Below are 22,243 nucleotides of genomic sequence, written 5' to 3' on the forward strand. Positions count from 1 at the left end.
CATGATAGACCAAGATTCATTTGTTTTAATCAATGATACTTTAGAAAGCTTCTTTCAGCTTTACAAGTTATTATTGGTATTGTCTTACGTGTTTTTGTGTTGTTATCAGATTTGGAAAAAATTCTATTTTTATTCTCTCTGCCTTTCATTGTGGTAAAAAAGCAAATAACATTTACTATCTTTGTTTTTTGAGACAGAGTCTTGCTATGTTGACCAGACAAGACTCTGTCTCAAAAAACAAAGATGGTAAATGTTATGCGTTTGTGGTGCAATCTCAGCTCACTGCAACCTCTGCCTGCTGGATTCGAGTGATTCTTCTGCCTCAGACTCCTAAGAGCTAGGATTACAGGCCCGGCTAAATTTTTTAATTTTAGTAGCGATGGGGTTTTGCCATGTTGGCCAAGCTGGTCTTGAAACCCTGACCTCAGGTGATCTACCTGCCTTGGCCTCCCAAAGTGCTAAGATTACAGGCATGGGTCACCATGCCCAGCCAATTTACCATCTTAAGCGTACCATTTTTAAGTGTACAGTTTGCTAGTGTTCAGTATATTCACACTGTTGTGAAAGAGATGGCCAGGAATTTTTCATCTTGCAGATCTGAAACTCTCCACCCACTAAACAACTCCCACTTTTTCTTTCCCCCTGGCTCCTTATAGCCTCCATCCTGCTTTCTGTTTCTTTGAAGGTGACTGCTAGGTGCCTCATAGATGTAGAATCATACAGCATTTGTCTTTTCGTGACTAGCTTATTTCATTTAACATGATGTCTTCAACGTCCATTTATGCTGTAGCATGTGTCAGAATTTCCTTCCATTTTTTTTTCTTTTGAGAAGAAGTCTTGTTCTGTCACCAGGCTGGAGTACAGTGGCATGATCTCAGCTCACTGCAACCTCCATCTCCTGGGTTCAAACGATTCTCCTGCCTCAGCCTTCTGAGTAGCTGGGACTACAGGCGCATGCCATCACATATGGCTAATTTTTGTATTTTTGATAGAGATGGTGTTTCACCATGTTGGCCAGGATGGTCTCCATCTCTTGACCTAGTGATCCACCTGCCATGGCCTCCCAAAGTGCTGGAATTTCAGGCGTGAGCCACCATGCCCAGCCAATTTTCTTTCTTTTTAAGGCTGAATAATATTTCACTGTATATATAATACATTTTTTACATTCCTATATTTGTCTATGAACACACAGGTTGCTTCCACCTCTTGGTGATGATTGTAAATAATGCTATTATGAACATAGGTGTGCAAATATTTCTTTGAGGCCCTGATTCCAATTTTATTTTTGATATATACCCATAAGTGGAAATGCAGGGTCATTCAGGTTACTTCTTATATAAACTATAAAATATGAAAACATTTTATTTGGTTCACTCTCTGACTTTGTTACATTTAACACTTTATTTCTCCTCCACTACAGACTCCATGTTCCCACCACTAGAGAACATATTTATATCCTGATACACCTGTGCCTCTGTGTCATAGTGCTGCATGGGTCAGCACAGAGCAGGGTTACTGAATTTCTGAATACAGGCTTTTCCTACACCAGGAGAGACAACAATAACTTAAATATTCATGAAAATGATAGCGAATTACAGAAATAAATTTCAGTAAACCCAAACTAAGTATATCTACAATTCAATTTCCCTGTTGTGTCAGATTCCTGGTTCAGACCTCACAGGTTCAGCAGAGTGCTCTGCCTATCAGCTTTGGAGTCTGTCTGAATGAAACTGCACAACAGTTACAGCTCTTTTAAAGCAATTTCTCCAATACCTTTCTTTATTTTAGAATTGCATGTTTATATTGTTTTTTCTTTATAATGCAATGTATTCTCTGAGCATCTGTTTCTTGTTCATGTGTTTGCTCCATGTAGGGTCTATGAATAGTGAAAATGGATCAGCTGAGTTCTGTGGCAAGCTTTTTTAGTGTACTTTGTGAAATGCTAGTTACCTGTCTTCTATTTAATGTAAATAGCATGTGATATGGTGGCTTTCTCTTTCATACCTGACTTTTCCATGTTCGGTTTCTATAGTGGCTGCATTCTCTTTTTTAGGTCAATGTTCGGCAAATTTTGGCAATGGAAGGACATTTTGAACATCCTTTAGAAGAAAAAGGCAATTATTGTTCAAAGCTTGTTGCATCATTCAGGACCCATTTCCTGCTACCACCAGTGAGCATCATGCTAAAGGCAGCAGTTGACCTGCACTTCTGCTAAATCACTTTGGGCTATATGACATATGGACTATATATGCACATCAAAAATAATGTGCACATAACTAAACAAAACACAGTATCTCTTATGAGAGTAGGATGAATGGGACAAGAATGTAGGGAGCAGCAGACAGACAAGCATGATAAAAGCACATGAGGATCATTCCACATCATGGGATTGCTGGAGACAATAGAGACATGACTCCCACTTACTCAATTGCATTTCAGAGTAAGAAAATTCTTCCCTTGGGTCAAGAGTGATCATGGAAGGCCATGTTTAAATAAAGATGTAATTGGGTCATGGTCTTTAAGTAAAGTCCAATCTATATTGAATGGCCTGAATTCAGGCTTTCCCAGACCCCAAACTTTCTATTTTTGCTACTTTTTTCAATTCTGACCTAGGATATGACCAAAGGCGTTTACTTTGCATTGGTACTATTAGATTTCTGTATTTTCTGTTCTCCAGAATAATAATATTGGGGAGGGGGAGCATAGACTTTATTGTCAAGCAGATCTAGGTTCAATATCTCTTTCTTAGAAATCTGTAAAGATAAAATACAATATTATACCTCAGGTCCTGAGAGCGTCCTTTCCATAATTTTATCTGATCCTGGTCAAATCCATAATTCTATATTATGCACATGAATTTGTTAGTAATTTTTTTTCAAATTATGCTGCATGGTAAAGCACAGAAGTGCAGACACAAATCTGTAAAATCCCATCCCAATCCTCAGATTGCTTAAATGTTTGCCTTTTTAAGTAAAGGGAATCTAGGGAGTGGGAACCATCAAAATGAGAATCAGGTACAGGCAAGAAAATAAGACAACTTTAAGTATATGGAGATTATTGGGGGCCAGCAAAGCTTCCAATCCCCTGACACATATCTCAAGGATCTGAACTCAGTCAAGCCATGATGGGAATCCTCCATCCTAGGACCCTGATCTATTTTTCTACATTTGCTTCCACTGTTCTCCAAAAGGCTCGGGTTTTTAGATTCTAAAGACCTCTTCCATATTCCAACCTCCAAAATTTTGCTCGCATACTGTATGCTTATTCTCCCTCTCCTTAACTCTGCCTTTCCAAACTATTCTCTGGAGTTCTATTGAATTACATTTCTTCCATGAAGCCTCCATGGCTGCTATAAAAAGAAATGGGCAGAAGGGACTCTAAATCCTCTACCTTATCTGAAACAGAGCAAATATGCTTTCTCTGTTTTCCATATTGGCTCCTATGTAAGATCTCAAATATTTTTCTCTTACTTAAGTTGAATATCTACTATTAATTTTGGTCAGATTCTTTCCATCTATTGGATAATATTCTGCATATGTGTTCAATTCAGATAGAGGGTTTAGTTCCAACTAAGAGGTAAATTCTTAGTAGACAGGAACCATTCCTAATTTACATCTTTAAGCAATGTTGAGATTGCCCACAACCATGCTTGTATTGAACACTCTATAAATTTTAATCAAGGTATTTAAAAAACTTTATTTCTGTTATGGATTGAATTGAGTTCCTAAAGTGTATATGTTGAAGTTCTAACCATCCATACTTGAGAATGTGACGTTACTTGAAAATAGAGTTGTTGGGGAGATAGTAAGTGAATAAGACGGGCCCCTAATCTGTAAAACAAGCAAAAACTTGGATACAGACACATGCACAGGGAGGATGCTATGTGAAGCTGGAGATAGAGACCAAGTCGACACGACAGGAGCCAGACACCAGAGATTCTAGCAATCCCCTCAAGCTGAGAAAGAAAGCATAGAACAGACTGATTTCTCCCTCACAGGCTATGGGCCTCAGAAGAAATAACTCCACCAGCACCTTGATCTTGGACTTCTCACTTCCAGAACTGGGAGACAATAAATTTATGTTGTCTTTAGCCATCCAGTTTGTGGTGCTTTGTTATGACAACCCTAGGAAATGAGTACAGTCCCTTCAGACAGAAATAGATCAAGGACAAAATCAGTGTGATTCTCTATCTTCCTATGAAATTCTGGCTTTGACCATGAGGAAACTGCAGAAATCTGTAGTGGTCTTTTATCAGATCATAAGTCCCGTTGTGAAGGAATGTGGTCCACTGCAGGCCAGGAAATGTTGGAGCGTGTTATGAGGTTAGAGCTAAGTCTGCATTTATTGTGATTTTAGAGAAGCATGAGTAATGAGAGTGCGGCTAGGACTTGGCCCTGTGTCTTTCAGGTGATGCAATTGAAACAGCAAGGAAGCAGAGGGCAGGCCTCCTTTGGGATCACCATGGAAACCGTGGCCATGGCCCTCCTGGACGGAGACCTGGGTGTGGGCTTTCTTTGATCGCCTCTTTCCCAAAGCATGAACCTGCAGGATTAAATCCACATTGGCTGCTGCATAGGTGGAACAAGGTTTGGTGGTGGTAAACCTCAAATGGGCTTACTGCCCAAGCCTCATCAGTATAATCATGCCCCTGAAATTGTTCTCGTCCTTAGTTTATACTTTTAAAAATTTCCAGAGTCTCACAGTTAGAGTTAGAAGAGGATAGTGGCTGCTCTGGACTATGAGAAAAGCAATAAACAACCCCACAGTGGAAATACATGAAGGCTTGTTTGTCCCGAAATCTTAAGACTGGTGTGAAGCCTAGCAGAGCCTAAGATCCAGTCGCCACTCATTAAGCCTTTTTCTTAGAGATAAGAAGCTACCTTAGAAAGAAAGGTGAGACTTTTCTATCTGTGTTTTCCAGCATCCGCTACTTGGAATTCCAAGGGAGAGAGCAAAGGTGTAAAGACTGAGGAAATTCATTGATCATACTAAAACTCATATTTACTCTACATGTTACGAAGAAATTCTTTGATCTTTTATTTCATTTTACTCTCTCAGAAACCCTGTGAGCCAGATATTATTATCCTCCTTGTACAAATGAGAAAACATGTATTCATTTTTTTTCTAAAGATGAAACTCAGAGAACTGGCTCAAGTTAATACATGTAGTAATGACCTGCTGAAACCTCACATTCAGAACTTCTAGCTGCAAATCTTAAAATATTTCCACCAAGACATACTGGAGTAAACAGCAAACAGAGAAGAAAAGGAAGGGAAAGACAGATGTGTGAGAAGGGACTTCATCACTTCGGAGGAGCAGAATTAAAGACCCTAAGTGAAGAAGCAGGGCTCCATCCCAGCACTTCCTGGTCTGGCCTGGCCCTCTAGGCCCTAAAGGCTGCCTTCCTGCTGTACATGGAATCTCAGCTCTTTTCATGACTATAGTATTTGCATGATCCAACGCCTCTCCAGGCTTTCTAATCACAATTCCATTAGCATTTCCTCTCAGGCCTCTCTCCAGCCTCTTGGCATCTTTGAGTCTTATCACTTTACCTTCCGTGGGTTGTCTTTACTCCCCCTCACTTGTAGAAGCCAGAGCTGGATAAAATCTTCCAATTCAGTTTTGACCTTCTCTGCATCCAGTGTATCTCACACTCTGTTTCACAATAAATGAGTCTGTCAAAAGATTAGGACATGATTTAATTTAATGTATATCAGTTTTAAACTACATTTCAAGTAGCAAGACTCTTAAGACCAGTGTTTTATTTACTTGGCTATTGTTATGGCTGTTTTTCCTTTTACCACCTGATAATTAGACAATGAACAAGGAAAATAAATTTTATTGCTTCTAAACAATTCGATTCATCCTCATTTCCTGGAGTGCCTCACATATACATATATCATTTTGCAGTTCAGGAAACAATAAATTCTAGTAAAAGTTAAGTTAAAACTATCAAATGATAATGGAAAGAAAAGTGACTATTTCTGGTTGTCTTCATTCATCACCACTTAACCCAAAGAGCTAAATAAATTGATCATTTACCTGCCTCACTCTCTATGTGCTAAGGCCTTCACCTTCATCATCCCTGCTAGTCCCTGCCACCTAAGGAAGTGGATAGTGTAACTTCCATTGTAGAGAACAAAAACATTAATGCAGCAAGTGAGTGATCAGACTTTCCCTAGGTTTGTTTAACTCTACAGTTTTTGGCCACTGTGTTACACCACCAGAATACTGGCAGTATTCCCTATGGCCACCAGAGATAGCGATATTATCATAAGGAAAGGAGGGAAGTATGTTCTACAGACTTCTAGAACAAATAATGCCAACTTTACAAATTATAGCAGAAAAGAACAGGAATGGAAATATTTTCCTTAGAATACTGAGGGCAAAACTGAGATGGATATTTCAGTGTTTGATCATTTTACCAGATTAGTGCCTTGATCATCTTATTTTTGCCATTACTCTCTGAACCAGGGTGGCTGGGGTCATGTGTATGTCTCAATTAACCATAGCATAGTACAGTCTGGCCAGCTATGTTAATTAACTCCAATTGCTAAATGATGGAACAGTTCAGTCACTAACCAATCCAATTAATAGATGAGAGTGAGTAGCAGACAGAATGTGCCATGGCTAATTTCATCCCTGCTTGTTGATTTTTAAGTAATTGATCTGCTAACCCACTTGGTCGTTAGATGCCTGGAATACTGTGTGTGGTGTTCCAGCTATTTCACTAACACAATTATGGGCTTCAAATGCCTCTTCCTCAGAAACAACCAGCCCTGGATGAAAGCAAATACAATAGACCTATTTGATTTTTTTAATGGATACATATTCTAATACTTGGATTTTCTATCTGAAATAAATTTATTGTTTTTTCTTTGATGTCTAAATATAAAAAGTATGTAATAATAAAATAATTTGCCCCGAAAAGAGATTACTTTACACACTAGAGTCCTTTGAATTGTTACACTGATAACTAACAAGTGCTGCTGGGTATTTTTAACTAATAGTTTACAGGGTCTCACATGTTATTTCTACGTGAAATATCTTAGTGGTGCCATTTTATTTTTGTTTCAGATATTGACAGTCTCCATTGCCATCGTTCCATGTTAGAGATTCTGGTCAGGAAAAAATAGTTTAGTCAATAAACAATTAAAAATAGTGACTAGTCACATGAATAATAAAATGATATGGTTTTAATGGAAAGACCACTAGTCTAGCTTTAGGAAAATTAGATTATAATCCCAGCTATATCATAGATCCATGAGCTCAGAGAATTTTTAATAACAAGGGATGGGATTTTCAAGGCCATTTAATCCAAACCCTCAAAGGAGGGCATCTGGCAATATGAAATAAATTGTCATATTTCCAGATTCTTATCCCTTTATCCCTCTACCTTTACTGCCAATGAATCTAAGAAGAAAAAGTTAAAAAATAGTTAGTAAACATTAAAACTAATTAGACTATGTGATATATCTCATGTGTTGATTATTGTGAATTAATCTATAAACTACAGTATGATTGTTAAGATTATATGGCTAATGGTAGCCCTCAAATTTTGAAATATGAATGCCAACCCATTTTGTAAAGCTTACTTGAGGGACACTAGTTATTACAAATTATGAAATTTCTAACCATACACCTTTGTTACATTTTCCACAGATCGTTTGGTCATGATAAATCTTTTTTAGTATTAATAACTACTAATTATCAGTAGTAGTAATTTGTAATTGTAGGGAAGTGGGTAAAGAGTATAATGTAGAAATTCATAGGTTTATATCCTTCTTTCAACTATCTATTCATTCACTTACCGACATATTCAACAACCATTGATAGATGGCTCATGGACACTGAGGTACAAAAGTGAATAAAGCCTGGGCATGGTGGTTCACACCTGTAATCCCAGCATTTTGAGAGCCCGAGGTGGGCAGATCACTTGAGGTTAGGAGTTCAAGACCAGCCTGGTCAACATTGTGAAACCCCATCTCTACTAAAAATACAAAAATTAGCCAGGTGTGGTGTTGCACACCTGTAATCCCAACTACTCGGGAGGCTGAATGATGAGCATCACTTGACCCTGGGACGTGGAGGTTGCAGAGAGCCAAGATCACACCACTGCACTTCAGTGTGGGCAAGAGAGTGAGACTCTGGGGAAAAAGAAGGAAGAAAAATAAAAGAAAGTGAATAACAGCCCAGGAAAAGAGACAGATATGAAAGCCTAGGCTCACCATGCAGAGCAGGATGGGCTGTGGAAGAGGTCTAGGGATGGGGCAGGCAAGCACACAGACGATGCTGATGCAGACTGCTCAGTAAAGGACAGCCTTCCAGGAAGTAATGCCCACTGTCCGACTTGCAGCTTAAGGGATGAATAACAATAGTAACAACAAACGATATCTTACTTTTTTTTTTTTTGAGACGGAGTTTTGCTCTTGCTACCCGGGCTGGAGTGCAATGGCACAATCTCGGCTCACTGCAACCTCCACCTTCTGGGCTCAGGCAATTCTCCTGCCTCAGCCTCCTGAGCAGCTGGGATTACAGGCACACGCCACCATGCCCAGCTAATTTTTTTTGTATTTTTAGTAGAGACAGGGTTTCACCATGTTGACCAGGATGGTCTCGATCTTCTGACCTCGTGATCCACCCGCCTCGGCCTCCCAAAGTGCTGGGATTACAGGCTTGAGCCACCACGCCCGGCCGATATCTTACTTTTTAACTTTTATTTTAGAGGCACGTATATTCTCTCTTCTATCCCTTTGCTCAAATTATCCTCCCAAAATTATGTTTCTCATACTCCTCCTCCTCTGTATTTCTTTCTCATCCTTTAAAACCTACCTCCTCTATGATACCTCCTGTCCAAATGCCCACTATCCAACTCTTCCAGCAAACAGCCCATATCACATATCACATAATTCTGTAATTGTGCATCATATTTTATGCTAAATTTCATGTGTTTATCAAATTATTCCATATACGCCATACACTCTTAAAGGCTGGAAGTCATGTCCTGTTTCCCTTCTATGTTTCCACAGCATCTAGTTTGGTTACTGGGCAATTAGAAGTTACTCAATGAATAAAAACTGATAAACTGATAAACTGTAGGAGCAGTGAAATCTGTTTTTAATACTGTTCTTCAAAGCAGAAATTTCCCAATGTCTCTATCCAGTCTTTCCTGGTATGTTACATAATCAAGAGATTTAAATCTCAACAATAGATAATTATAACTTGCTTGGCAAATGCCCAAACTGCTGCCCAGATGAATGGAGGAAGAAAGATAAAAGAAGAATAAATCACAACACACATTAGCTGTCTCTGATTTTCTAATTCTACTTCCTAACTAGTATTATTTCAAGATAATCATTATATTTTAAGATTATAAGGTCTCTTTAGTGTTTATGTTACTCTCCTACACCTTTCAAATCACCAATGTCTAGCCCTACTATTCAGACAGGATTTAATTTTGAAATTAGCCTTTACAATTGAGAGACTATTTTTAAAGACCTCCCACATAGGAAATGCCGTATCCTTCCAATAGTAATTCATCCTTCTCAGCCAGTTCGTCCCTATATTTAATCTAAATCCCACACACTGCAGTTTGGGCCCATTTCCTTTTGTTTTGACCCTTGCTGTGTAAATGGAGATTAGTTGCTTATCATCAATAATAATGAAACAATTCTTTTAAAAAAATACTGTTAAATAACCCAGGCCTCTCTTGCTTAGCTGAATAATCAGTTATTTTAACCTGTACTCATAGATCTTATTTCTTGATTATTTTTACTTTCACTCCTAAGTTTTTTTTCTAAGTATTCTAAATACTATTGTGTAAAATCCAAAGCTTTAAAATGGGGCCCAGGACATTTCTGGCTATCCGTAGACATAACTGGAAAATGACCTCATGGTTGCTGATTTCTGCACTTCTATTCCTGCCTCTCAGTGTGGTGCTTCCCGCCTCTTACAGGGCTACTTTCCGGATTCGTTGCTTGATAAACTCCCCTAAAATATTCATCAGCCAATTTAAGGAAGATTACTGAGTAAGGACTCCCTTTAAGTAAGTATTGTCTTGCCCAGTTACACGATACTTTTAACTGAGGATCTCTGGGAGTCTCATACAATTTGTCTACATTTACAAGAAGTCCACGTGAATAATGCTGGTCATATGTTCTAAGATCTATGCCATCATTAGCAGCAAACTTAACCAATATACTTTTTTTCCTTGAGTTATTGACCTCTGTGTCCACACCACTCCTCTTCCAAGGTGACCTGTATTTTCATTATCACACTCTACGTTTGGTCGCCTATCCAGCCAGCCTCCACAGAATGGCTATAATCTGATTCCTTAATATGTAGAATATAATTTTAAATGCGTTAAAATTGAAATAAAGTGCACCAAGTCTTCCCAACCTACTTTTCACTGTCATAATGAGTGAGTCTGACAAGGTTTTTTTCTTTATGAGTACTCAGTACTCTGTCCAAGTTTAAAAAGCAAAACAAAATTGTAATTCAGGTCACTCCTTTTTTGACTTTGAAGATGCATGCTCATTCATTACTATCTTTCTCCTTCCACTAAGTGTAATATTGTTACCAATTTCCAGACATATTTTCCTCTATTCCTTTCCCCCACCCCAAATTATTTCCCAAGACTTGATCTTGGAATTTTTTTTTTGTTAATCCTAAGCACTTCACCCATTCTCCCTAATTCTTTTAAAATCTGTCTTGGATGTTGGTATGTTTAATGACAGCAAAACAATCCACCAAATCCATCAAACTGAACAATTCAGTAAGGAAAAAAAGAACTACACACAAGAAATCTGGACTCTCTTCCACTTCAACAACCATTCACAAGGGTTCTTTAGGACAGCCGTCATTGTGGGTCTCCTCGCCCTTGCAGGACAGAATCCAACATCCCCCCACACTTTTTTTTTTTTTTGGTTTCTGGAACTACATATTTAGTACATATTATTAGCTTGTATTGTCAAAATCACTTGAGTTAGTAGCTTTAAATATAACCTTGATGATATTTCAAATTATTTCCATTTCAAATGTAGTTCTTGTGAAGCTGACCGAAAGGACAAAGAGGTAGACTCAGGGTCAGGTTTAGCAAGTGTATTTCAACCTGCCAGGCTGGCTGCCTCAACACAGGCAATGAAGGCAGCAACCTGGCTTACAGACTATGGGGGTCATATAGGGGGTTTGCAGGTGGCTGGGTGCTATTCTAAGAAAAACTCCTTTTGGTTCTTAAGTGCTAACATCCTGCTTAATTGGGTCACCATCCTGGGTTCGAGAGCCAGGTGCAACCACATTCTGGAACCCAGGTACAAGGCGTGAAGCTGTTTTTGCTGTGAGCCTGGCTTAGCAGGGGAGCACAGGGAAGGGGTCTATGGGCTTGCCTTGATGTGACTCTTTCATTCCAGCCTTTTGTTTTACACACACACACACACACACACACACACACACACACACCACATACATATATATATTGTGAAAGGGAGAAGGGGCACCATTCATTTCTAGCTGCTTCATGCTGAGTAGGGACACTGGTTGGGGTGAGATTGGCTTGCAAGGTGGTAGTGCTGGAATACCATCATGTTTTGTATTGTGCCGAGGGTGAAGGCTTGTAACTGATTCTGCAAAAACTGGGTGAAAAGGCAGAAGAGACGAGGGCCAAAGATCAAGAAGAGGGGGAGTGTTAGAGCAGGGCCAAGGAGGGGAAGCAGCCAAGGGGCCCAGGAGCTGAGAGACCAGCCAGGCCAGGAGCGCCAGGCAGCAGAATTGTTTTCTTTTGTTTTTTGGGCTTAGTCTTTGAGTCTTTTGACTACATCTTGCGCTATTTTTGATTGGTTGAGATAGAAACAACGTTCTTTGTCTAGGAAGACACAGAGACCTCCTTTTACAGAGGTAAGTAGACCAAGGCCCCTGCGGTTCTGGAGGACAACTGCAGCCAGTGAATCTATTTGTCTTTGAAGGGTAGAAATGGTCATGTCCTTTACACTGTCTGTAAGGTTTTTGGAGAGGGAGTAATAGTAGGAGAGAGAGCTGGAAAGCCTGGCAGTTCCTGTAGCTATTCCTAGTCCCACAAGCAGAGGTATGAGCTGCACCGCCCACTGGGTCAAATAGGAGTGTTGACCAGGATGGACAAGGGCTGGTTACCTGGGGCTATACAAATTTTGGGGCTGAGAAATACCAGGGTACAGGTGCCGGTTCAATTAGTGGGAAGGCAAATATAGGTGGAGGTGTCACATAAGAAGACACCTTAGCTTGGCAGACAGAATTGGTTGTGTATGTTGAAGAGATGTGGAAATTTCTTGTTCTTTAGGAGCCACACTCCTAACCTCTTTCTGAGAGTGGCTGCAGTGAGTGGTTGTAGGGGTGTATTATGAGGGGTTTGAGGGCCCTGCAGTGCTTTATTTTCCCAGTGTAATAAGAAGCGTTTGATGTCTACCAGAATCCAGTGAGAGGAGTTACTGGCAAAGAATGGGTGGAGAAGACAGTCTTGAGTTTTAGGTGACTGTTTCACAGGAGGGCAGCCAGGGATGGAGATTTAAGCAGGGACAGTGTCTGCCATTGCAGAAGCCTGACTTCTTATTAAGGAGTAGGGTGATGTTGAGTTCCAGGTAGCTTGAAAAGCAGAGAGTAGTTTTGAATATGTTTTGGTTGGTAGGATCAGTGGAGGGTTTGAGTTGTAAGGTGAAGTTACACTGTTGGAGGTGGGGGGCAGGTGGCCTAGGAGGTGGCTGGTTGGGGAATGGCATTGAAAGCACAGTGGGGCCTGAGAAAGCAGAGCTGTTTGTGTGGTGATGGGGTTTAGTAGAGGCTGAGTTTGATTGATATAGGGAGTAAGGGAGGTGAGATACGGGCATAATACCAGGACTTTTCGTCCAGTGGGAGATTGAGGTTTATTATGTTCTGTGAAGGATTCAGAGAGTTGTATTAGTTGCTGTAAATTATACTAGAAAGGTCCTCCTAATTGAAAGTGGGGGTGATAGGTTACTCGGGTATGGATCCAGTCCTGTGTGGGGACCGAGATGGCAGTGTAGGCAGTGTCCTCCACAGAGAGGCATGGCCAGTAGTTGCTCGCCAGAGCCGGGTTGGACTGGTTTAGTTGGAACTGAGTTGAGTTGAGAGTGTGGTGAAGGTAGTGTGGCAAGGGGATGGGGTACGTGTTGCTGAGGGTGGATGGGAGCAGCTAAGCAAAGGGTAAAGATGAAATGAAGGTAAAATTTGGACTTCGTCTGGGGTGAAATCGCACAGGGTGCCTTGGAAGATAAGGTCAGTTATCCAACCTAGAAATAAGGAGAGAGTAGGTTCTTCAGGGAAGAACCATGTAATATCCTCCATGAAACAGTGAAGGAAGAGTGAAGCGATAAGAAGAACAGAGACAAGGCATTACAAAAAAGATGGGGTAGTTATTTACCAGCGACTGTTATTCCTGCTATTACTGCAATGATTAGGCAAAAACCATGGCAATGAAGGCTGTCTGCTTGCTGTTCCATGTTGAGGGTCTACAGTATATATACCTACTACAAACAAGAAAGTGAGTCAGGCAGTTCCCGCAAGAAGGTTGTAGAAAGCAATTTCCATTTAGGGATGCTGCAACACTTGATTTGTAAGAGAGAAGCAGGAACAAATAGAAAGGGGGTAATTTTGCCTAATTGTCTGGTGGCAGTTCCTCTGGAATGGATGTGAGGCGGAGTCTGGTTGGCCCAAGGATGATGCTGGAGTATTGATGAGTGGTTGGCAGGGAAGGAGTAGACGGACCAGTGGGGGCCTTGGGGCCCGTTTTAACCTGGAAAGATGACACCAAGAAGGGTGTCCTGAGAGTTTGGCCGCCATGAGCATAATGAGAAGAACCTGGAAGGGGCCTTCCCATTTTGGTTTAAGGCTTATGGGATTAAGGGTTTTTAGAAAAAACATATTCTTTTAGGAGTAGAGCCTGGTTTTAACTGGGCCTTCGTGAGGCCTTGGGAGGGTCCGGTCGGTGTGTTGGCAGAGGAGGTGTCAGACGAGGGAGAGTGTTGGGAGATATTCTCCTAGTTGAGAGTTAGGAGGGGGCCTGTTTTGTAAGAGGAAAGGGTGACCAAACATTAACTAAAATGGGCTGAGGAAGGAGGGTGCTTTTGGGCTGGCTCTGATGCGGGCTAGAGCTATGGGCAGAAGGGACGTGCATGGCTTTTGACTTTGAGAATGAGTTTGGTTAACTGAGTTTTAAGGATTCCATTTTCCCTTTCGACTTTTCCCGATGACTGGGGTTGGCATGAGATATCCAGGTTCCACTGGACACCGAGGGATTGAGACTGTTGGGTGATCTGGGAGATGAAGCTAGGGCCATTGTCTGATTGTATGGAGTGCAGGAGACCAAATCTAGGGATGACCTCTGTTAAAAGAACTTGGGGAACTACTGCAGCCTTTTCTGAGGAGGTGGGGAACGCTTCCACCCACCCAGAGAAGGCGTTTATAAGGGTAGAAAGAAACCTAGTGCTTTTCACAGGAGGCATGTCGGTGAAGTTTTCTTGCCAGTCTTCTCCTGGGATTGATCCTCTTAGCTAATTGTGGGGATGGGAGGAGGGTGGAGGTTCCCTTGAGAGGAAGTTACAATGTGAACATGATGGTTTGAGGTTTTGTTCTTTAGTGTGGTAAATAGGTGGGGGGAAGAGAAGTAAGGGTGAAAGAGAAGGTACAGGGGGCGTGCACTGATATGAAAGGACTGGTGAAGAGATGTACTATCCAGTTTCCTTGGAAGGAGGCCTTTGGTTGTAGTGAAGCATTTTTAGCTGGGGAAGACTGGGGTTGGATTGTGGGGGTAATGAGGAGGAGAGATACAGGGGCAGAGGAAAGGGAGGCTTCTTTTGCTGCCTTGTTGGCCTTTCTGTTCCTTTTTGAGATCTCATCTGATCCTGTTTGGTGTCCTCGGCAGTGTGTAACTTCTGCATTAGCTGGGAGGTGTGCAGCTTCGAGGAGGTGGTAAATAAGGGGACCATTAGTAATGGAGTGCCTGCCTAGAATGAGAGTAGGACAGTGAGGCATGATAAAAAAAAGAGTGTGAAAAAAATTGTATTAAATAAGGAACAAGTAAGGGGTTTCGTGACCTGTGGATATAAGATGAGTCCGTTAACCTCCACAACTGAGACCTGTGAGGGATGAGTTGGTCCTGAAAATTCAGGTAAAGCCGAGTAGGTGACTTTGGTATTGATTTTTAAAAAGAGATTGGCTTACCTGCTACTAACAGAGTAGGGAGTACAGGTGATTCTTCACCTTTGGTCTTGGCGAAGGGGTTGCAGGTTGGAGGTACAGGCTTCTCTGTCTGCTCACTAAGAGAACAAGACAGTCAGACTTCCAGTGGCCTGTCTGCTGGCAGATGTGGCAAGGGCTCTTTGGCGCCCATGGATTGGGATATGCCCGCTCCCAATGGCCTTCCTTGCCATGCATGAAACATGCCCCCAGAGGTTCACTGCTACTGGGTCTTTTGTGCCCCTGGGCACCATAGCCAGGCTGTTTAGGTTGGCAAATGGCTGCTACTAGAAGCTGGTATTTAGCATGATCTTTTTGGGCCTTGTTTATTTTACTTTGTTCATCCTGTTATTGAAAACCGTGAAGGCCAGGTTAAGGAGGTCTTGTTGTGGGGTTTGAGGGCCATCTTTAGCCTTTTAAAGTTTGTGCCGGATGTCTGGAGCAAACTGGGAGATAAAATGGGTGTTAAGAACTACATTGTCTTCTCAAGGGCTGGATTAACATGGGTGTATTTTTTGGAGGGCCTCTGTAAGGTGGGAAAGAAACTAGGCAGGATTTTTGTTTGACTTTTGGGAAATTTCTTTGAGTTTTTCAAAATTTACAGCTATCAGGGCAGCTTTGTTAAGGCCTGCCATGGGGCAAGTAATTATATGGTTAAGAGATGCCTGGCTGGAATCTGTAGGCTGATAGTCCCGAACCAGTTCCTCTCGGGGGGACAGCAGCCACCCCTACAGGTTTAGTAGGGTCCTGCCAATGAAGGTCATCAGCATGTGCCTGTGAGGCAAGCCTCACTCTTTCCTTCTCTTCTGGGAGGAGAGTGGAGGAGAGGATAATCTAAAGATCATGGCAGGTAAGTTCCTAAGACTGGGTAAGATATTTAAATTCTTTGATGTAAGTGTCTGGATTGGAGGAGAAAGACTTGAGGCACTTTTCGATTTGGGAGAGATTGCATAGAGCAAAGGGGACATAAATGCAGACTATGCCTTCCCTCCCTGCTACTTCTTGAAGGGGAAGTAAGGGAGCTGGCTGTGGGGGATGCTGGGTCTGGAAGTGGGTGTTCAGTAGAGATGGAAAAGAGTCAGAATTGGAAGCTGGGGGATTGCAGGAGGAGGCATACAAGGGAAGAGCTGGAGCAGGGATGTAAGGTGGAGGGTCACGGTGTTCTGGCTGAGGCTCTGAGCATTGTTGGGGAGGACAGAAGTCAGCCAGGTTGAAAGAGGATGCATCGTCCACTGAGGCAATGGGAGGGGTTGAGTGGGGTTTTGAGCAGGCGAGGAGGATTTGGAAAGTGGAGCAGTTCTGACAGAAGGAAAGGCGGTTGCAGAGGGTAAAGAAAGCCTGAACATAAGGAACCTTAGGCCATTTACTGTTGCGGTGGCAGAAATTGTCAAGGTCCCTCCTGGAGAATGTTGAAATTGAAAGTATCATTTTTAGGCCACTGAGAACCATTGTCTAATTTGTACTGGGGCCAGGCTGTGTTGCAATAGAAAATTAATCTCTCTGGCCTAACTTTAGACCAGAGGACAAGGGTGTCCAGATTTTGAAGGAGGCATCCTAAGGGGATAGCTTTAAATGGAATGCACTGTCTGGACCCCATGGTGAAAGGCCGGAAGAGGAGGCTGCTAAAGAGAAAAAAAAAAAACAGGAGAACGCATCCTCTGCCCTTCACCTAAGACATTTGAATTCGGAACAGTAACTGTCAAATTGGACATTCACAAGATGACAGGACTGAGGTCCCTGGGGCCAGAAGGGTGTCCTTAGCCCAATGCTGGGACTTTCGGATAGAAAACAGATGATCGAGGAACCTGGACAGAGGCAAACCTCCATCCAACTTACTGGCCAGGAGGTGCTGATTTGGATGGAGATAACCGCAGTTGGTAATGCAGGTCTGGGGCTTCCCTCCTGGGTCTGGAAAGGGGTTTAGGATGGGGGTGCTAGCCATGGGAGCAGGGAGAGAGAGAGAGAAAGAGCAGCCAGCACCTGTTCCCATCCCGGGTTTCAGCACCAAAATGTGAGGTTGACCAAAAGGATGGAGAGGCAGACCCAGGGTCAGGTTTAGCAAGTTTATTTCAACCTGTCAGGTTGGCTGCCTCACCATGGGTAGTGAAGGCAACAGCCTGATTTACAGATTATGGGGATTATATAGAGGGTCTGCAGGTGGCTGGGTGCTATTCTAAGAAAAAACACCTTTTAGTTCTTAAGTGATAACATCCTGCTTAGTTGGGTCACCGTCCTGGGTTTGAGAGCTGGGTGTGACCATATCCTGGAACTCAAGTGCCCTGTTTGCAAGCCATGAGGCTCTTTTTTGCTGTGAGCTCAGCTTAGCAGGGGAGAATGGGGAGGGGGGGAGTCTATGGGCTTGCCTTGCTGTGACTGTAACAGTTCTGTGTTTAGGAACTTCTATTTTGTTCTGCCTTTTGTTATTCTATATTTTCTAAATGCATACTTAGTTCTTTTGGGCCCCCTTTCTCCCTAAGCTGTTTTAGTATAGAAGTTTTTTGAATTAGTTCCCTAAGATTATTGAAACCTGATCTCAAAACATATTAACTTTACTTAACTAATAGAAAAGCATCTGTCAAGTGAGACAATCACCAGACATTAGTAGTTGAATCAAGTGGCTACAAGTAAAGATTCCTCAGTCCCAAATGCAACTGGAAATGCTAGGTTAAAATATTAGGGGCCAGGCACAGTGGGCTCACACCTCTAATCCCAGCAATTTGGGAGGCTGAGGTAGGTGGATTGCTTGAGCTCAGGAATTCGAAACCAACCTGTGCAACATGTTGAAAACCCATCTCTACTAAAAATACAAAAAAAAAAAAAAAAAAGCCAGGCATGATGCCCCATGCCTATAATCCCAGATACTTTGGAGGCTGAGGTGGGAGGATAGCTTGAGGCCTGGAGGTAGAGTTTGCAATGACCCAAGTTTGCATCACTGTACTCCATCCTGAGTGACAGAGCCAGATACTCGCTCTCTCTCAAAAAAAAAGAAAAGAAAATATTAGGAGGTATTTCTCCAACACTGTCTCTGAACTTCTCCCTTTAACCTGTTTCTCTCATTAATCTTATTGATTTCTTTAATACTTTCCCTATATATTTATTTTGAGTGTCTTTAGCTAAATATTAGGCACATCATCAAGATTCCTTCAAATCTGCCCTTCTCCCAGTGTTTTCATTTCTCTTGATCCCCACTTTCCTACTTACACGGGCTGAAAACTTTGTAAACAGAGATGTGGTTTTCCTCTTCCTTCACTAAACAGTCCTCAATTTTGCCTTCATTTCTGTCACCAGCACTGTTCATTAAAGCATTGCCTCTGACTTAAACCATTCACTGGTCATATAACATGCATCTTAATTTGTTGAATTCCCCTCCAACTCATCCCAGTCACTATATACTACTGGACTAGTGATTTCCAATAACAAGCTGTAGAGAGAAGTAAAAGCAGAGTAAGGGAAGGGCCACTTACTCTTCACTTCAAGAGATGAAGAGAGAAGTTAAAATAAATGAAAAGGTTGCTTCTCTTGATAAAATACCACCTCCCAGTTCAAAATATATATAATGCCTTCTAAAGTTTACTTTATAAAGTTCAAAATTCTTACCTTAGGTAAGTACCTTTTTATTCTGGCTCCAATTCCCCACAATTCTCCTTTGATCCACCAATGTAACAAACATTTCATTAATTCTCAAGCATATCCTGTACTTCCATGCCTTCATGGCAGTATACATGGCATTCACTCTCTTCTGAAAGCCAACTCTCCTCCAGTTTCTATGCATCATTTAAAGTTAAGCTCTTATGTGAAGTTTTCACTAACATGTTCACATATGAGAGACTCATGTCCTCTAATGTAAGAGTCTCCAAACTGGCATACACACCCACCAGGAGAAAAGCAAATGATTTGCCATAGTATGGGAAGAAAATATTTGGACATCTTTTTATAGAACATCTTTTTAAGTTATATTTCTCATTAAAAATAAGAAATAAGAGTTGCTGATTTTTTATTGATACATAATGTTTATACATATTTATGGGGTACATGAGATATTTTGTTATGTGTATAGAATATATATTGGTCAAGTCAGAGTATCTGCATATCTATCACCTTGAATATTTATCCCTTCTCTGTTTTGGGAGTATTTTAAATCCCCTCTTCTTTGAAATATACAATACACTGTTGTTAACTATAGTCACCCTATTTGGCTGTTGAACATTAGGACTTATTCCTGGTATCTAACTATATGCTTGTATCCATTAACCCATTGCTGATTTTAATATACAGATTGACACTAAGACTCTCACTGGGCCTATGCATCAGACACAGATGTCATGGAAAGTAGCCCTCAAAAATTTGGAATTAAACACTGGGGAAGTGTTTGCTATGGCAGCTATTCATCATTATTCATTTTCAAACTCTTGTGATGTATTACAGATTATGGAGATATTTGGATAGTCTCATCTAGTTTTGATTAAGCTCTCACAACATACTTAACATTTATCTTATAAAGAACCTGCAAATTAAAATTATAGTAGTAATGTAGACACCCACAAATAAAAATTGAACAACAGATATGATATTCCCCATCTTCCCAATATAAGCTTTAAATCAGTGATTTTAGACAAAACACTGACTATGGAATAAGACCAACATAAAAACCACAATGCTATCACTAAAAAGGTTATTAATATCATATTTGACAGACCAGGAAAAGTTTTATATAGTTCAACAAAATTAAAATCATTTCAAAAAATACAGCCTATTTCATCTTTACATTATATTCTAATCTCTATGCACACAATTATAATGTATGCAACATATTAGTACATAGTACATATACATAATTTATATAAAATATATATTAGTAGGTGTGCAATAATTTTATTAATGGGCTGCACAATCAAGAAGTGTGGGGAATGCTCTTCTCACCTAACATAGCACAGTTCATACCTCTTTTGTGGATTTCATTACTTTATTTCTTTTATTGTGTTTACTTATATACAGACATTATTTGCTTCTAAATTATAACCTTTTGGAGGAAAGGGCACTGTCTTGCCTTATGCATATACAGTTGTCCACTGTGCCTGATACATTCACTGATCACACTAGTGCTTGTTTAATGTTTGATAGAAGAATGAATAGAGACCTAGACAGGTGTTGAGAAGCATTAAGTTTACCCTGCCCCCATGGCTCCCTTGTGGAAGATACTTTTAGTTTGTAATTATTGGTAGGTGGGTAACAGCTGCCTAACTGGCATATTCCTGAGTTATGTGTATATGTAGAACACCTGTGTATTAATGAGAATCACCTGCCTAAGAGCAAATAAATACATGGGTGAAAGGCTGCTTGGGGCCTTCAGTCTAGAGACTTGCAACCCTGCAGGCTCTCAGGCTGCTGGTTCCCAGGCTAGATCCAGTCTGTTGGCTATCTGGGTGTCTGCCTCTCAGTACCTTCAGCCTGTTTGGGGTGGGGAATGTCCCGACTGAGCTGGATCTCAGTAAGTGGCAGTTATATACAGTAAGTGGCGCCCAAGTGTGGGGACTCGAACTCAGGATGAAGTGTTGCCAGAACAACAAAGAAAAGAGAGGCTAAACCATAGGTACCCCGAGTACTATTGGAAAGAATCCCCGGGACAAGTTGGGGAACTCGGAAGGTATCCCAGGAACATATGAAAAACTCCCCCAGGTGAGTTAGGAGAGTTTGGAAGAGGAAAAGAAAAAATTTCCCAGGGTTAGCTCAGGGAGCTCAGGATTAGCTTGAGAACATTTGAAAAAATATCCCAGGGTGCAGCTGGGGGAGCTCAGTCATATTGGCATAACGTGGGGGAAAAAAATCAAGTAAACATAGGGCTTATTTGGTATAGTCCATTTGGGCTTTGGTGTGTTTTGCCCTGGAGCTGTTTCAGACCGATGAGGAGGAAGATGATTCAGGAGAGGAGAAGGAGTGTGATAAATTATGTAAAGAAATTATAGGGCCAGGCACAGTGGCTCAGGCCTGTAATCCCAGCACTTTGGGAGGCTGGGGCGGGTGGATCATGAGGTCAAGAGATCGAGACCATCCTGGTCAACATGGTGAAACCCCGTCTCTACTAAAAATACAAAAAAATTAGCTGGGCAAGGTGGCGTGTGCCTGTAATCCCAGCTACTACTCAGGAGGCTGAGGCAGGAGAATTGCCTGAACCCAGGAGGCGGAGGTTGCGGTGAGCCGAGATTGTGCCATTGCACTCCACCCTGGGTAACAAGAGCGAAACTCCATCTCAAAAAAAAAAAAAAAAAAAAAAAATGAAATTATAGAGCAAAAAGATGAAAAGTCAAATGAGGAAAAGGTGTACCCATCAGTCCCCACTCAGCATGTTGTTGAGGATGGGCCAGGTCCTCCCAATATTTCTACCTCTGCTTCTGTTGGCATTTGTATTCCTAGAACTGTAGTAACCACTTCAGGCGTTTGTATTCCTAGAATTACGGTAACTGGTTTCACACAAGCCAGAATTCAACAAGTGATTAAAAAAGGGACATTTGGAAGCATGGCAACTTCCAGTTGTTGTACACCCTCAAGATCAGCAAGGGCAAGTCTGGGTTGCTTTTGAATCCCTTCCCTTCAAACTGTTGAAGGAGTTTAAGCAGGCCATTAGCCAGGATAGGCCTGAGTCTCTGTTTGTGCTAGGATTAAAGAACGTAGCTATTTCCTACTGGCTGTTTCCAATCGATCTGATTTGGGGAAACGGGTTGAGGGGCCCATGCTGGAGCCTACTCAGTACAAGCTATTCCCTCATCCCTATACAGTGCTTGTTCCCTGCTGCAGCTGGGAGAGCAGCAGCTTTGTGCAGCTCCCAAAGAGTAAGCAGTTTACTGGGAGAGCCACTGCAAAAAAAAATCTTCAGGAGTTTGTGGCCCTTTACCCCCTGAAACTGTAGGTTTACTTCTAGGAAGATCTAGTCTTACTGATCAAGGAGTTAGAATTCATGCAGGAGTTATTGATACGAACTTTACAGGGGAAATTCAAATTGTAGTGTCTTCTTCCATTCCCTGGA

At 41.5% G+C, this 22,243-nt stretch overlaps 1 long non-coding RNA gene across 1 annotated transcript in view; it reads right to left on the reverse strand.

The window, feature by feature from the left end:
• Window positions 1–22,243, reverse strand: part of LOC144581734 (uncharacterized) — a 120,198-nt gene that overhangs the window by 46,019 nt on the left and 51,936 nt on the right. Inside the window, exon 3 of the long non-coding RNA XR_013532865.1 lies at window positions 5,553–5,675. This is a non-coding gene — a long non-coding RNA (uncharacterized LOC144581734). The remainder of the gene's footprint in view (window positions 1–5,552; window positions 5,676–22,243) is intronic.

This window comes from Callithrix jacchus, chromosome 3 (assembly GCF_049354715.1).
Source record: "Callithrix jacchus isolate 240 chromosome 3, calJac240_pri, whole genome shotgun sequence".
NCBI classification, from domain to species: Eukaryota; Metazoa; Chordata; class Mammalia; order Primates; family Cebidae; genus Callithrix; species Callithrix jacchus.